We start from the raw sequence: 17,479 nt of genomic DNA, 5'->3' as shown, positions 1-17,479 counted from the left end.
GGACGTGTTCATTCGGCTACACCGCTCAGTTTCAGGAGAGAAAATGCGCTGATAGTGTGTGATCCACCTCGAGGAGCCCCACGTTTAACTTGTAAAATATCCTCTCCCCCTATTCTCTTGAAAGCAATGCTCTGCTCTTTGAGTTTGGAAGGGCAAGTGCTGTTTTAGGTCAGAATCACTCGATCACTTAAAAATAATTTTAGGGGCGCCTGGGTGGCGCAGTCGGTTAAGCGTCCGACTTCAGCCAGGTCACGATCTCGCGGTCCGTGAGTTCGAGCCCCGCGTCGGGCTCTGGGCTGATGGCTCAGAGCCTGGAGCCTGTTTCCGATTCTGTGTCTCCCTCTCTCTCTGCCCCTCCCCCGTTCATGCTCTGTCTCTCTCTGTCCCAAAAATAAATAAACGTTGGAAAAAAAAAATTTTTAAAAATAATTTTAGTGGATTTACATACAGATTATAAATCACTATAACCTGTAGAGACTTACCGAAAGCCCCGTAATCATTGTACCATTTGTTTGATTCCTATTTTATACGCAGATTGAAGGATCCATCTTGGGACACCTACCAGGGTACTGGGGAGTCCCACATGGGAGGCTATGTTGCCTATAATGGTTAATTTCATGTGTCAACTTGATCGTGACGTGGAGCCCACATTAGACATTATTTCTGGGTGTGTCCACGAGGGTGTTTCTGGATGGCATTAGCAGTTGAATCCGTGGACTCAAGATGGCTCTCCCGGGGATGGGTTGGCACATCTGTTGTTCTAAAAAGAACGACAGATGAGGAAGGAGGGATCCTCTCCTGTCCAATTCCTGCCTGCATGCTTCAGCTGGGGTACTACTCTTACCCTGCTCTTCCACTAGAGTTTACACTACTGACTCCCTGGCTTCTCAGGACTTTGGACTCGGGCTGGAGTTATGCCACTGGCTTTCCAAAGGGTCCAGCTTACAGACAGCAACTCACGGGACTTCTCAGCCTTCATAAACACATGAGCCAATTCCTCATGGTAAATCTCTATATAGAGATATGTAAACATGCATGTAAATATCTATTACTCTTTCTGTTTCTCTGGAGAACCTTGACAAAGACGCTGCCCATTCCTCATTCGTTGTCTGGCCACGGAGGGGTCTCTGTAAGGGGGGAGGACAGAGTAGTTTCTGACAGTGGGGCAAGGCACACTGTACTTTTCAAAGACCTTGTTCAGTCGGGGCATATTTTTTCCTGAACCACCTTTGCATGTTTCCGTTTAAACCAGAGAACAAAGGGAGCACCTGGGTGGCTCAGTTGGTTGAGCATCTGACTTCGGCTTAGGTCATGATCTCATAGTTTGTGAGTTCAAGCCCCGCATCGGGCTCTATGCTGACAGCTCAGAGCCTGGGGCCTGCAGCCTGCTTTGGATTCTGTGTCTCCCTCTCTCTCTGCCCCTCCCCTGCTCACTTTGTCTCTGTCTCTCTCAAAAATAAATAAACATTTAAAAAATGTGTTTAAACTAGAGAACAAGGGTACATCTATGCCGTTTACTAATGTTCCCTTTATTGGAATACGGGCACACACAACGATTTCTCCAGAGAGCGGTTGCATTCTGATAGCACCAGGATTGTTATAAAGCTTACGGCCGTCCCTTGGGATAGACATTTACCGTGGTTCTCTTGCTGTGACTAGAGTGTGTCTTCCTGACTGGAGGGTGAGGTATATTGGGTAAACAAAGCCCAGGAAACCCTCTCCGAGTCTGATAAGGCAATAATCAAAATTACCCCCAAGTATGGAGGAGCGATTAGGCCATTGTGTGTGCTAATCAGTAATTAGGGAGCAGTGAGGGAGCACCCAGCTGTTCTCGGCATGTGGTGGAAATTAGGACACTTCTCTTCTGAAGGAAGATGGCAAACTGAATTTACTGTAAGTACTTACATGGTTTGTCTTTTCAACAAGCAAGAATGAGATGTAAGCCTGAGTCAGTCGTGAGGTGATGGGTCCCGTTGCTGGGTCTCTCCTTTCAACTTCCTGTCTCCATCCTGGGCCACGCAACCCACCTCCCCTGCACCCACCCTGCTCTGAGGTGGTCTCGCCTCTCCTGCTCCACCATTTCCTTTGCCACCAGAACTGATGGCCACCAGTGGGGAGGATGATCCTTCTCCTCTCACAGGCAGGAAGACCCAACTGAATAGCTTTTTGGACTTTGAGAGGAACGTCAATACATTGGTGGCTCCTCCCTCTTGAAGTAGAAGGGGAGTTTAAGGAAGGTAGGAGAGTAAGTTGCTAAAGAGAGAAAGAGAGCTAAAACTAAGGACTTCGGGGTGGGGATTCACAGAAAAAGTTGCTGTTTCTGGTCCACACGGGATGTCTATTAAAATGTTGCCTCTCCTCCTCCATTATGCTCACTTCCTTAAGAGCAGGGCACCAGACGTATTGGATTAAAGCCCGCACTGATGACCTCATTTTAACTTCATTACCTCCGTAAAGACCCTATCTTCAACACGTCTTTGTTAAGCATAATTCAGCTCAAACACCTTGCAAGCCATTGTCAAGCTGCATCAGCCAAACCGATCTTTGTTTGGGCTTTTTTTTTTTTTTTTTTTGGTTGACATGAGAACTGTGTGCATGTGGATGCCTCTATTTCTTTACTTTTTAAGTTTATTTATTTTGAGAGTTGAGAGAGAGAGAGAGAGAGAGAGAGAGAGAGAGACCATGAGTGGGGGAGGGGCAGAAAGAGAGAGAGAGAGAGAGAGAGAGAGAGAGAGAGAGAGAGAATCCCAAGCAGGCTCCACGCTGTCAGCACTGAGCCCGGTGTAGAACTCCAACTCATGAACTGTGAGATCAAGACCTGAGCCACAATCAAGAGTTGGATGCTTAACTGACTAAGCCACCCAGGTGCCTCTGTTTCTTGACTTTTATAATTTTCATTTACTTGTTAAAGTTCTTTTTAAAAATTCCCAAACGTGCTTTGGCAAAACTAAAGGGATTTTTATTTATTGTTTTATCTGTCTATTTTTTTAAGTTTTAAATTTTATTTCCAGTTAGTTTAACATCCAGTGTAATATTTGTAGCAGGTGTACAATACAGTGATTCAGCACTTCCATACATCATCGGGGACTCATCACAAGTGCCCTCCTTAATCCCCATCACCTACTTTACCCCCCACCCACCTCCCCTCTGGTAATCATCAGTTTATTCTATATAATTAAGAATTGTTTCTTCATTTGTCTCTCTCTCTCTCTTTTTCTCCTTTGCTCCTTTGTTTCTTCCACATATGAATGAAGTCATAAGTTATTTGTCTTTCTCTGGCCAGCTGATTTCACTTAGCACGATACTTTCGAGGTCCATCCACGTCATTGCAAATGGCAAATGTGATCTGCAAATAATGAAGGTTTGACTTCTTCCTTATCAATTTGGGTGCATCTTATTTCTTTTTGTTGTCTGTCTGCTGTGGCCAGGACTTCCAGTACTGTGTTGAATAACAGTGGTGAGAGTGGACGTCCTTGTCTTATTTCTGCCCTTAGGGGAAACGCTCTCAGTTTTCCCCCATTAAGGATGATGTTAGCTGTGGGTTTTTCATAGATGGCCTTTAATATGTTGAGATATATTCCCTCTAAACCTACTTTGTTGAGGGTTTTTATCATGAATAGTTATTGTACTTTATCAAATGCCCTTTCTGAGTCTATTGAAATGGTCATACGGATCCTCTCCTTTTTCTTATTGACTTGATGTATCACATTGATTTGTGAATACTGAACCACCCTTGCATCCCAGGAATAAATCCCATCTGATCATGGTGAGTGATTTCCTTAATGTGTTATTGGAATCTGATTGCTAGTATATCTTTGAAGAGTTTTGCGTCTATGTTCATCAGGGATATTGGCCTGTTGTTCTCTTGTTTAGTGGTGTCTTTATCTGGTTTTGGTATCAGGGTAATGCTTGTCTCATAGAATGAATTTAAAGTTTTCCTTCTAAACTAAAAGGATTTTTAAATTCCTTTTTGTTGAGAGGAAAGGGATCAGTAATGCACACTGTGGCTGAGTGGTTCGTACTAATTGGATTGTTTTGGTTTAGAGAGCAGGCGGACCTGGTAAGACAGGACGGCTGAAGGATAGAAAATTCAGGAGGAAAGATGCAGGCCACATGGAAGCCAGGCTCACTTTGGTCGTTGCCTTATGCTTGGTAACTCTTGCAGTTCAATGGTTCTCAGCTGAGTGGAGTTGATTGGGTAATTAATTTACAAATGTTGTGTCTGATTCTATCGTGTATACTCATGTTTCTTATGTTCTCTCCTCAACCGGGATATAGCCCTGCTTTTCTAACCACATGCCTTTACATACATGGCTTCCTCTTCATGTGATGCATAGGGTCCCCTCTCTGTTGGCCCAATTCTATGTTCACTTGGGCAAAGGTTCTCCAAAGACCTGTCCCCAGACCAGCGATGTCAGCCTCGGCTGGGGACTTAACAGAAGTATAAATTCGGGAGCTTTACAACAGACCTGGTGAATCAGAAACTCTGGGGTGGGGACCCACAGAGTTAAGTCGTGTGTTGCGACCGGCGCGACAATCACTGAGGTCAGGGTCCTGACCTCAAGAAATAAGAGAGAAGAGAAAGTTTGGGAACAGGAGGGTCCCCTGGGCTGATGGCCCAAGTGACGGCTTTATTGTTGCTGTACACAATCTTTTATAATATAAGACTCTTATGGATCAGGTCATTCTAAAAATAAACAGGTTTCACATGATCACTGCCAGCCAAAACATTTAGTTCTGTATACCTTGTGAACTTTCTTTTTTTTTTAATTTTTTTTTTTCAACGTTTATTTATTTTTGGGACAGAGAGAGACAGAGCATGAACGGGGGAGGGGCAAAGAGAGAGGGAGACACAGAATCGGAAACAGGCTCCAGGCTCTGAGCCATCAGCCCAGAGCCCGACGCGGGGCTCGAACTCACGGACCGCGAGATCGTGACCTGGCTGAAGTCGGACGCTTAACCGACTGCGCCACCCAGGCACCCCCCTTGTGAACTTTCTGAACGGGTCACAAGACCTTGTTGATAGATTGCTAGCAAAACACAGTTCCCATGTTTGTTTCTATCTGACTCGGGGTAGAAAAAGGGAGGTAGCATTACTGCCAACACCTGTAGACCACAGGCTTCAGGAATTAACTTTCTCAGCCTTGACAAGGCTTTTGTATGCCCTTGAAAGTGGGGGAATGGGAGGGGGAACCACTGGGTTGGCTTGAGTCAACAGGGAACGTTGCTCGACCCGGTCTCAGCCTGGTGCCGGGGCCCGGCCTCCCACATGAATGGGAGGGGGAACCACCGGGTTGGCTTGAGTCAACGGGGAGCATTGCTCGACCCGGTCTCAGCCTGGCACCGGGACCCGGCCCCCCACAGTCGTCTTCCAGGGGGTTCTGACGCATACTCAAGCTTGAGGACCAGGGCTTTTGGGTGGTGTTTTTCCGGTCCTCTTTCCCATGAAGCATTTCGTGATCCCCCATCTGGAGGCAATTTCCTCTTGATTTGGTTTCCAGCTGTCTTTGTGTTGCTCTTGGGACAGTTACAATCCAGGACTCTACTTCCCCTCCTGGTTTGTAAGGTCCTTGAAGTCCGTGTCGTACTCACCTTTGAATTCCCCCACATGATTTGCCCACATCCTCAGACAGCATTTTTGAGACAAATGAACACTTATTACTTATTTATTTTGAGAGAGTGCATGAGCAAGCGCAGGGGAAGGGGAAAGGGACAGGGAGAGAGAGAATCCCAAGCAGTCTCCCTGCTGTCAGCACAGGGCCAGACGTGGGGCTCGATTTCATGAAATGTGAGATCACGACCTGAGCCGAAATGAAGAGTAGGGTTAGGTTGGGGCCCCTGGGTGGCTCAGTCAGTTAAGCATCCGACTCTCGGTTTTGGCTCTGGCTTAGGTCATGATCTCATTGTTCGTGAGTTCCAGCCCCACATCAGGCTCTGCACTGATAGCGTGGAGCCTGCTGGGGATTCTCTTTCTCCCTGTCTCTCTGCTCCACCCCTGCTTGTGCTCTGTCTCTCTCAAAAGAAAAAAACAAAAAAAAGATGCTTAATTGACTGAACCACCCAGAGGCCCCAGAACTCTGTTATTTAAATGGTTTGCATCATGCTTCAGAGGGGGCCTGTTTTGCAAGTCCTACTTCCTATTTGCCGCCAGCCTGTGTTTTTGTGCTTAACTCACCATGTAAGTGAAGCTTCCTGTTCTCTTCAGGCTAAGATGCAGACTCCTTGGCATGGGCCCCGAGTCCTCCCCGATCGTGTCCCTGCCCGCTGGTCCAGGGAAGCCTCTTGCCTCCCGGTGGCTGGTCCAACGGTTTCCCAGACCCAATCCTTTGTCTCTCACGCTGTGCTGTGGCCTGTGCTGTTTTCTCTTCTGGAACACCCTCTCCTGCTTTGTCTGCTTCTTTGCTCCTGCCTGGCTTATGTTAACTTACGTCATTGCATCTTATTCTTTAAAAGGTCTGGCTTGAGGCATCGCCTCCTCTGGAAATCCTTCTCTGGCCACTGGCCCCCAGGGTTGGTCTGGGGGATTTCCTGGGGACTTGTGCCTCCTTCAGCCCTTCTTGGTGCGTCTTAAGTGTTACTTACTTGGTCCGGGCCCTTTTTGGCCACAGAGTCTTTGAGTGCAGGCTGTGTCCCTTCTAGCTTAATGCCTTCACCATAGCAAGGCCTCAGTAAATAATTACAGAATAGGAGTGCCTGGGTGACTCAGTCGGTTGAATATCTGACTCTTGATCCCAGCTCACTCAGGTCTTGATGTCAGGGCCGTGAGTTCAGGCCCTATGTTGGGCTTCCCCCTCGGCATGAAGCCTACTTAAAAAAAAAAAAAAAAAAAAAAGGGGCAGATAAGGTTCTGGGAATGCAGCTTAAACAAAATTTAAATAACCCATTGAACACCCCTCCTACCCTCTTGCCTGTCTGTCCTGCATGTCCCAGTCCTGACTAGCAGTCCTGTTTGCATTCAGTTAAACAGAGTTTTCTTAACTTCACAACCTTCCCTAGAAGTGGGACCAGTTCAGTGATTTTACCAAAGCATATTTGTGCATCTACAAAGATATATCTTGGAGAAGGGTAGCTGCTACCTGGGTTCCTTTTACTCTAAGCAAATATCAATGGAAGCATCACATGTTTGTGTTAAGATCTTTTTATCCAGCCTGAGCACAAGTAACTTGAGTCATACAGTTAGTGAATGCTTTGGGTGTCAGTTATGTTAATTCCACTCTCCGCATAAACAACAACTAACGTTCACTAAACCTCTACTCTGGATCAGAGACTTTTCCTAGATCCTGGGGATAAAACTCTGCTTTCTCCTGTCCTCATTTTCTCGTTCTCTCCTTCTATCCCAGTATCTCTTTCATCGGACATACTCTGCCATGTACTATGCTAGGCTCGGGGGTCTAGTAGTAGATAGGGGGTACTCGATCTCATGGGATTTACAGATGAGATGCTTTTGAACAATAGCTAAATACACATGGACTCCTATGCCTAGCCCAGTATCTGGCAATGGATACTTGGAAAGTGAATAAATGAATAAAACTATACTCTCATAGGCTAAACCAATTTCAAATGTTTACATTTCACTTAAGAACAACCAGCGGCTGGTTGTGTCAGGGCATGTGATTTGGGGGCTGTCCTTTGAGACAAGGTGCCAAGCATTACAGAGAATCCTTCCAATATTCGCCTTCTCCATGTATTTATTTCTCACTCTCCTCCTTTTCCTTTCTTTTTTCACATGGCGGAGGAGTTAAAGGTTAGAATCCGAGCTAGAACACCTATTCAAGGTTGCTGTTTTTCTTTCCCTTCAATCTTCAAAGGCTTCATTTTACAGAGCCTTCTCATTTACTCAGTGCTGATAGAATTTGAAGTAAGATTCCTCCAAATTCAGCAGGAGCTTCCGAACAACGAGCTTTGGGGCTGGTGTCCATGACTGGGGGACCCACAGGTCCCAAAGGCCAAGGGGGCTGCCCCTGGGCGTCTCCCTCTGGAAGCTGACCGCAATCCCTCCTCACCTCTTCCCTCTGCCCCTAGTGATACTTTGCACAGCTTTATCACAAAAATTTCTCCAGAAGTGATGAAAATTGTTGCAAGGACAAATTGAGGTAACAGCTGGGGAAAGATTGCTTGTGGATTGGAGATGCAAATTGGCCACGGCACCGGGTAATAAATGAGTCCAATCTGTGTAAGAGGCTAGGGTCATGCTTGTTACAGCTCCACGCACCTACACCGGCGAGAGCTAGACTCTGGCAGGGATTTATCACGGAGTGTATTAAAAGTGTCATTAGTGAAAAATTAATATTACAAAACACTTTAGGAGGGCTGAAGCAATCATCCCTCTTTAATAACACAGGACAGTTCCCATAAATACCCTTTATTTTTTCCTCAAGCAGAAAATGAGGAGTCTGCCAGGATTGTCCGATCTCACCCTCTTTCTCCAAATTGCCAACTGAAACGGGTGATCATTTCATTTCTTTCTTCTTCAAATGGGTCACATTGTTGGCTTGTTGTATGACAGGCCATGCCTTTCCCTTTATTTAAAAACACAGGAGCCTCATGGCCTTTGGAGGTAAAGGAATTGCTTCTCATCGGTTGAAAATTATAAGCTTTGAAGATGGATTTTTAGGGAGCCTTTTTCTTGCAATAAGTACTGAGCTGTGTTTATATCATCCTCTCCATGCCTTGAAGGGGGTAGAAAGACCTTTCGTTGACACTCATAGCTTTGTAGCAAAAGCCTTAGGAATTGAGGGACCCTTCCAAACACCCCTCTTTCAACCTTGGAATTCTGGCATGTCCACAGAATAGCCAGGGAGATGATCTCACTGTCCTCATTTCAACGTTCTCCTTGATTAAGCATCTACAGTTGACCTTTGAACTATGTGAGAATTAGGAGTGCTGACCCTGTTCGCAGTCAAAAATCCATGTATAATTTTCCACTCCCTCAAAACTTAACTATTAATAGCCTATTGTTGACCGGAAACCTTACCAGTGACATGAACAGTCAATTAATGCATATTTTATATGCTCCATACTGTATTCTTAAATAAAGTAAGCTAGAGAAAATAATATATTAAGAAAATCATAAGAGAAAATACATTTACATTATTGTACTCTAAAAAAATCTTCATGTAAGTGGACCCGTGTAGTTCAAACCACTTGTTGTCCAAGGGACAACTGTATGATATGCCATAATTGTGCTAGGAATTAAAGGAATGGTAATAATAATAAAACTCAAAGGAAAAAAAATCTGATTTTTTTGAGAGAGAGAGAGAGAGAGAGAGAGAGAGAAACAGCATGTGTGTGAGTGGAGGAGGGAGGGGCAGAGAGAGAGAGAGAGAGAGAGAAGGAGGGAGAGAGAATCCTAAGCAGTCTCCACCCTCAGTACAGATCCCAATGCTGGGCTTGATCTCATGACTTGTGAGATCATGACCTCAGCCAGAAACAAGAGTTGGATGCTTAACCAACTGAGCTACCCAGGAACCCCAAATCTGAATTTTTAAACAGTAAAGAAAATCTCAGACGTACATACTATTAGAGCTGGAAGCAATTTTAAAGATCTTATGTTTTATGTAAGAAAATGGAAGATTGTTGGTTTTGCTCAGAGTAGTTGAGAATTGGAATGAGAAACTAGGAAAAATAAAAAGAAACTAGGAGTTTTGATTATATGGAGTAAAAGTTCAAAACTCGGATGGGAGCCAAGGCAAACACAGTGAAGCAATGAATAAATAATGCAGAAAATTCCAAAACAATAACATGAGACATTATATAACCAAGTGAAAAACATGCGATACAAACAAAAGGGGCTAGGACTTTAGAGCAGGGCAAGGCCAAAGACATCGGAGTTGAAGCTATCCAGAGGTGGAATTTGAGTTCTTGTTGAGGATGGTCAGGTGGGAAAGGATAGATGATAAGGAAGGAGGCTAGTCTGGATTTGATGGATGAATGACCAGCGAGAATTCAGTGACTGAAGCCATGAATGTACACGTAGAACAAGGAATCAACAGGATAAAGTTGGGAGACAGTGAAGGGTCTTGCCCAGTGGAGAAGGTCTGGGTTGGGAGATGAATGTGATAGGAGACACGGCTTCTGCTCTTCTCATGTGCCTTGCATTGGGAGCAAATGTACAAGGTGAGTCATTTAGATCTGGACATGTTTACATTTGAATGCCAGAGCTGGAACCAGAATCCAGCTCTCCTAAACCTAAGCCTAAAGACTTTTCCATGGAAGCAAATTTTGTCTCAGCATGGGAAAGCATTGATCAATTAGAAAAAAGGAAATTTAAAAGGGAAACACCATTGGGGCGCCTGAGTGGCTCAGTCAGTTGAATGTCCGACTTCGGCTCAGGTCATGATCTCGTGGTTCCTGAGTTCGAGCCCCATGTCGGGCTCTGTGCTAACAGCTCAGAGCCTGGAGCCCGCTTTGGATTTTGTGTCTTGCTCTCTCTCTGCCCCTCCCCTGCGTGCACTCTCTCTCTCTCAAATATAAATAAACATGAAAAAAATTTTAAAAGAATTACAAGGGAAACACCAAGATGACAGGCATGATGATGGTGTTGTAGATGGCCTGAAGGGGGCAGTGTGTGGAGCAAATACAATCCAAATAAAGTCTGAGATGATCTGGGAAGAGGAGGCAAGTCTTCAGGCCTCCTATTTTATCTACATGCTAATGATACCTTTTCCTGAAATTGTAAGGAATTCACTTCGGTCAGAAATTCCAAGTTTTCTCCCAAGTGATCAGGCTGATGGCTCATGCTTCTCCTATTCCATCTGTAGCTTGCTCCTTGGCTGCTAAATGATGTGGCAAATTGACATTTCTGCAACAGCACAGGAAAAAAAAAACCCCAACAACCTGTTTTTGATTTATGCACTGCATTTTCATGCTCTGGGGCCTAGATAATTTAGCAGAGGCTTGAGATGAAGGAGAAAGCATTCAAAGTCATGTGGGGATTTGATAATACCATTGGATTCAAAGTTATTTGTATGGTATTTGGAAATAATTAGTTTTCCAAACCTTCTTTATTTTCAAACACAGGTTGTTCGTCTACAGGTGCACAGGTGACCCCCTTGATGGTAAGTGAAACCATCAGAGTGTAGGGACATTGCGTATTTGCTAATGCAACCAGGCATTCAATGCCATTCCATTTCAATGTCCTGAAGGAAGCAGAGGCCATTACAACAGCCTGTCTTCCAGGGAAAGAAAGAGCTTTGGCCTGGGATTGAGGAGATGTGGGTCCTAGTTCCAGTAGATTTTTCTACCCTTGGACCTCCCATCCTAGGGCTCACGTGTAAGAATTGTCAACTAGCATGTTGCCGAATGCATGACAAGCTAGTTGTGGGATTTTGCACACTTGCCTCTCTGGATGTCCATGTCCTCTGCTGGGAAATAAAAGCATCCTCGTTGGGCATCTTTGCACTAAAATCCCATGACTTGGGTCTTATGAGATGTGAGCTTATTTATCACTTTGACTCACTCCAATAAAAATGTTAACTGTGGCCTGTGATGTATGAATTGAAAAGTCTTGCTAATGATTTTGCTCAAGATGAAAATTCTGTTTAAGGCAACCTCCATTTTTTCTAAATTATATATAGATAGTTATGAATCAGGCATAAGACATCATACCAATACCAGTGCAATAACATATTATTTTAAAAGCGAACAGTTTCCTATGACCCAGCAATAGCACTGCTAGGAATTTACCCAAGGGATACAGGAGTGCTGATGCATAGGGGCACTTGTACCCCAATGTTTATAGCAGCACTCCCAACAATAGCCAAATTATGGAAAGAGCCTAAATGTCCGTCAACTGACAACTGGATAAAGAAGTTGTGGTTACATATACAATGGAATACTACTTGGCAATGAGAAAGAATGAAATCTGGCCTTTTGTAGCAACGTGGATGGAACTGGAGAGTGTTATGCTAAGTGAAATAAGCCATACAGAGAAAGATACCATATGTTTTCATTCACATGTGGATCCTGAGAAACTTAACAGAAGACCAGGGGGGAGGGGAAGGGGGAAAAGAAAAGTTACAGAGAGGGAAGAAGGCAAACCATAAGAGACTCTTAAATACTGAGAACAAACTGAGGGTTGATGGAGGGGGGTGTGGAGGGGAAAGTGGGTGATGGGCATTGAGGAGGGCACCTGCTGGGATGAACGCTGGGTGTTGTATGGAAAACAATTTGACAATAATTTCATATAAAAAATAAAATAAAAATGAACAGTTCCCTGTTAACTGTATGTCAGGGCACATTGCCTTGATCCATTCAGCTTAATTTCTAATTCTAATAATTATTCCGAATGGGGAATCTTACCATTATAAATAAAGGTAATGAAAGAAAAGCTTTGTCTGACATAAGGGCTTAAGAAACCATAGCGAGTCCATTGGTGAATGGTGAGATGCGGGCTCAGAATGCTTTATGTTATTTTTGTGTATTCTTTATGGATACACTGGGATGCTCTTCTAGAACTTACATTTGTACCTTTTTTTCTCTGCTGAAAGAAGAGCCAAGGAAGGGCTTTGGAACCCCAGAGGGGAATTGCCTATTTCTCCAGTATGGGTGTTGGTCTCCCTGGAATCCCTGCTGGGGCTCCGCTGGAAAGGGTAGGAGTAACTGGGATCTTGAAGAAGCTTCTTTTCCACGGGTATTGCTGAGTAGTGACCCTGTGTGTAGAGACAAGTGAGTGTACTCAGATTCTTTGTTTTGTGTATGTATGTATGTATGTATTTTTAAATGTTTATTAATTTATTTTGAGAGAGAGGGAAATAGAGCATGAGCAGGGGAGGGGCAGAGAGAGAAAGCGAGAGAGAATTCCAAGCAGACTCCATGCTGTCATCATGGGAACCTCTCTTGGGGCTTGATCCCATGAACCGAGAGATCATGACCTGAGCAGAAATCAAGAGTCAGACGCTTAACCCACTGAGAATGTGTTTTGTGTATTTAAAAGGAACAGCTGGGGGCCCCTAAAGCATGGATTCCCAGGAAGGGAGGGAGGGCAGTGGCCCAGAGGACAAGGTGCACGCAGTGGTTCTGGACCAGTGAGAGGCGAGGTGAGTGAACACACCAGAACCAGCCCTGAGTCCACCTGAGAACACCAGCTGGTCCCCTGGGAGGTGGCCAGGTGTGGCAACGGAACATTCAAATCCTATAGTCTGCAGCCTCAGGTACGCATTGGATTATTGAAAAAGTGGTTGGGCCCTGCTGTAGAGAGCCCCTGGGCAGGAAGCCATTTCTTCGAGGCTCAGATCCTACCGTTGGCGCGGGCACAGGACCCACCTCACACGGGGGTGAGCCTTCAAGACATGGGGAGTAGGTTCAGGCACTAGCCCTGCTTCAGTGGTGAGATCTCTGCCCTCTCCCCTAACGATCACCCCCACCTGCTTTGGGACTGCTAAAGTGTCCAGACAGTTCTGGAGGTAAGGGGCATCTCAGCTGTAGATAATGGAGATCCTGTTAATGGTACAGATCAGGGCTTGAATCATTAACTTAAAAAGTGACTGTATGGCATCTTGAGTTTATGGAACATATTGGTTTTATAAGTACTACACATTTAGTACACATTTAGAAGATATGGAAAATGCAGAGAAGCAGGAAAAGGAATAAAATCATTCAAACTCCCAAACCCAATGACAATCTCACTGTTACAATTTTGGTGTGACTGTTCTCCTAAGAAAAGAATATTCTAACAAGGAGAATGCAAGCAAATATTTGAGACCAACTGTATATCTTCTGACAGGGACCCAGTGGTGGCTTGGGGCCACTCCCCAGGCAGTGCAGCCTGCCGGATTTTACAGGCATCTAGATTTGGTTTTCATTATGGACTAAAAGCTTGGTGAGGGGTTTTTGTTGCGTTCGCTCCTGAGACTTAGCAGCTAAAAGAGAGACTGGCTCACAGTTGGCACTCGGTATATACTTGCTGAATGAATGAATGAGTGAATGAATGAGTGGACTCTAGTCAGGGTTATCTGATTCAGCAAATAAATATACAGCACACCCAGCCAATCTGAATTTCCAATAAATGAATACTTTATTAGTATCCTTCTATCTAAATATTGCATGGCCATACTTCTATTACAAGTTATTTGTTGTTTTCCTGAAATTCAGATTTCAGTGAGTGCCCTATATTTGATCTGGCATTATTTTGGTGAGGCTCACTATTCCAGCTGGATTTCTTGCTGCCTTGTTATTGAGAGATTTAAGCTGTCCTTTCTAGGAGAAGGGAGGGAGATGACTGGCGTGTGACTTTCAGAAAGCAGAGGAGGCTTGTCGCAGCCTCTTCACCCAAGCGGGTCCTTTACCCACACTTCGACCGGCCTCTCAGACAACGAAGACTTTGCACCTGGCAGATATGTGTGTGACACACCTGTGCTACCAATTCCCGAGGGAGCCATGCCTTGGGGACCTATGGAGGAAATTCGATGATTATTGTTCTATTGCACGTCAGTGACAACAAGTGAAGTTGGTACTTATTTTACCTCGGGCTATAAGGCAAGTCTCTGCTCCACAGGGAAAGGATGACAGTATATCCACGAGGGATTTCATATTCTGTTCCGCTAGCAATTCAGGAGAAACGGGTAGAACTGGGGGGAAAATAAGCTATGCTAGGGAAATACGTCTCCAGAGCTACTTAAAATATACCATATTGGCGTAATTTCCTGCAACCGTAACTATCCCACACGTTCTTCCTTGGGTACCCATGAACGGCAGCTCTTTCAGGATGCTTTCTTGGATCTACTAATTCAGATATTCATCCAATAGATGTGCGAGGAACACCAGCTCTGTGTGAGCAAGATGCTGGGGGATAATTTTAAAAACCATTTTTTGGAGGAGACAGATAAATAAAATATGCAAAATAAATGTGTAATAAATAAATATGGAAAACTGAGGATAAATGCAGTGAGGAAAAAATAGAGCGTGCTATCAGACTGGCTGAGATAATAATGAAAGAAGACTGGTGTGGCTGGTGTGGGAAGAGAGGAGGCAGAAGTGCTTTGAAGACATGTCTGGGCCAGGTCACGTGGAGCCTTGGAAAACACATCAGTGTGTTCTTCCTTGTCATGAGAGCAATGGGAGTACATCATGAGGTTTTAAGCTAGAGAATGAAATAAGCGGATCGCAGCTTGAAAAGCTTACTCGGGTTGGTGTGTGAGAACAGATTGAAGGTCAATGGTGGGTATGGGCAGGGTGAGTTAGAAGGCTTGAGCAGTGGTTCAGGTCGGACAAGATGGTAGTTTGGTCCAGGGTGCTAGTAGAAAGGACAGAGCGAAGGGTATGCAAATTAGGTAAGCAGTCAATGGGGCTCGTGGAGAAGGGAGTGTGGTGTCAGGACTGGCTCTTGGGTTTCTCATGGGCACAGCCTGATGGTGTTAGCACCATTCTCTAAGATATGGAAGACTAGATGGAGGGAGACTAGGTTTTGGAGGAAGATCCTGAGTTTGGTTTGGGTCCTGCTGAATTTAATGTGCCTTTGGCGCTTCACTTACATTGAGTAGGTATTTGGATGCATTGGCGCTGGAATTCCAAGAAAAGGTCTGGGTTACATATTTAAATTGGAACTCATTGACAAATGGATGGCGTTTGCCTAAACAAAGGGTATAAAGTGAAAATAGAGGCTGAACTTATGGCTAATTTCTGAGAAGCCCCCTTTATTTAAAAGGGTATTCAGAAGGGCGCCTGGGTGGTTCAGTCAGTTACGTGTCTGGCTCTTGATTTTGGCTCACGGTTGTGAGACGGAGCCCCACGTCGGGCTCCACATTGAGCGTGAGGCCTGATTGAGATTCTCTCTGTCTCTCTCTCTCTCTCTCTCTCTGCCCCTCCCCAACTTGCATGTGCACTCTCTCTCTCTCTCAAAAACAATAATAAAGGTTATTCAGAGAAGGATTAATTAACCAAGGGGATTGGAGAATAGCCAGAGGAAGCCAAAAGTGTGTAGAGCCACGAGAGCTGGTAGAAGAGAGCATTTTAAGAAGGAGGATCAACAGAGTCTCTTGAAAGATTAAGTGAGATAGAGACTAGACAATTCCATGGCAAAGAGTTGGGGGGAGGTGAGAGGTAGACATAGGGAGTTGAGACAACACAACAATTATTTGGATGTTTTTGTGTCAAGTAGAAGAGACAGGGAAGTAGCTGGAAGAGTAAGTGGTAGTGGTAGAAGGAATTTTATTTTACGATGGAGGAGACTCCAGACAGTTTAAAAAACTGATGAGATGAAATCATTAACTAGAAAGAGAAGAAAACAATGCAGGAAGAGAAGAGGTCATTGCTAGTGTAAGTAAGAACCCAGCAAAGACCAGAGGAAATGGGCCCACAGCATAAGCTGAAGAACTGAGCCTCCAGTGGAGAAGGGGCATAGTAATAGGAAGAAACAGACACGTTCCACCTCCAAAAAGTGTGTAAGTTTGGTATTAGAGAATTGAGATCTCTATTCTTGTGACGTAGGAGATGAGGCTATTCATCTACTGAGAGTAAAGGGAGCAGGGTAGTTCTGGTTCCTAAGTGAATGAATGCCACTAGTGTTTGTCATGGGCATCCAATGAGAGGGGTAAATTGGAACTCACACCGAACTGGAGTTCTTTTCTTGGATAATTAGCACAGAGGCTGTGCAAATACTTCTTTTGAAAAGCTTTCTGACATGTACACCATTCGTGTTTTATTACTCCCAACATTTTTTTAGCATATAACAATCTATTTCTATAAGTAACATAGCCATCTAATACAAAAAGTTAGAACTCCCCTCAAGTATAATTAATTTTATCACAAAGCTGGAAAATCAGATCAGAAAAGTTATTTGCATTATATAATGTGGTTATGGCGTAAAAACTGCCTGCACATGCCTCACATTTATGTTTAAAGCAGGTTAGTAATTATTATCAACAACTAAAACTCTTCTGAAACCACTGAACTGGAATTAACTTTTCAATGGCGTATGCAATGTTAAGAATGTGATTAATGTTAATGAACAAAATATAACTTATTTGGACTTTTTTCTTAAAACGATGCCTTTCTTTTAAAAGTACAAAGAAAAGTAATTATAAATACCCATGTTTGAGGGAAAAGTAAAAGTTGAGGCATTCACTGAATACAAATAAAGTATCTCAGAAAGGTTAGTTTTTCTTGTACTGTGTATTCGATGAAGCAGGAATTATATGAGAATTTTTTTTTCTTATTTAGCAATTGGCCATTCATGCAGAATATGTATATTAGGACTTTAAAACTACTATTGCCATTGGCCTTCATGTGAATGCTCTGAAGTTAAAGTGGGGACTGAAAAACCTTTTGTTAACCTTGTCCAAACTCATGTCAATACTGAATTACTGTTTGGCCAATAGAATAATTCCATGAAGACTTTTCAGCTATTTTGCTGAGATCTGTGCACCAATTCTTTTCTTCAGTGTTCTGATGGTTTTTGTTTGTGTGTTTTGTGAGGTTTTTTTTTGTTTTGTTCTTTTTGTTTTTTTTGTTTTTTTTGAGGCCTTTAATGGCTGTTGGTCAA

Source organism: Lynx rufus, unplaced genomic scaffold (assembly GCF_022079265.1).
Source record: "Lynx rufus isolate CCGP_SWC_20201006 ecotype Redwood Valley unplaced genomic scaffold, mLynRuf1.p SCAF_25, whole genome shotgun sequence".
Taxonomy (NCBI): domain Eukaryota; kingdom Metazoa; phylum Chordata; class Mammalia; order Carnivora; family Felidae; genus Lynx; species Lynx rufus.
This window is presented reverse-complemented; position numbering follows the sequence as displayed.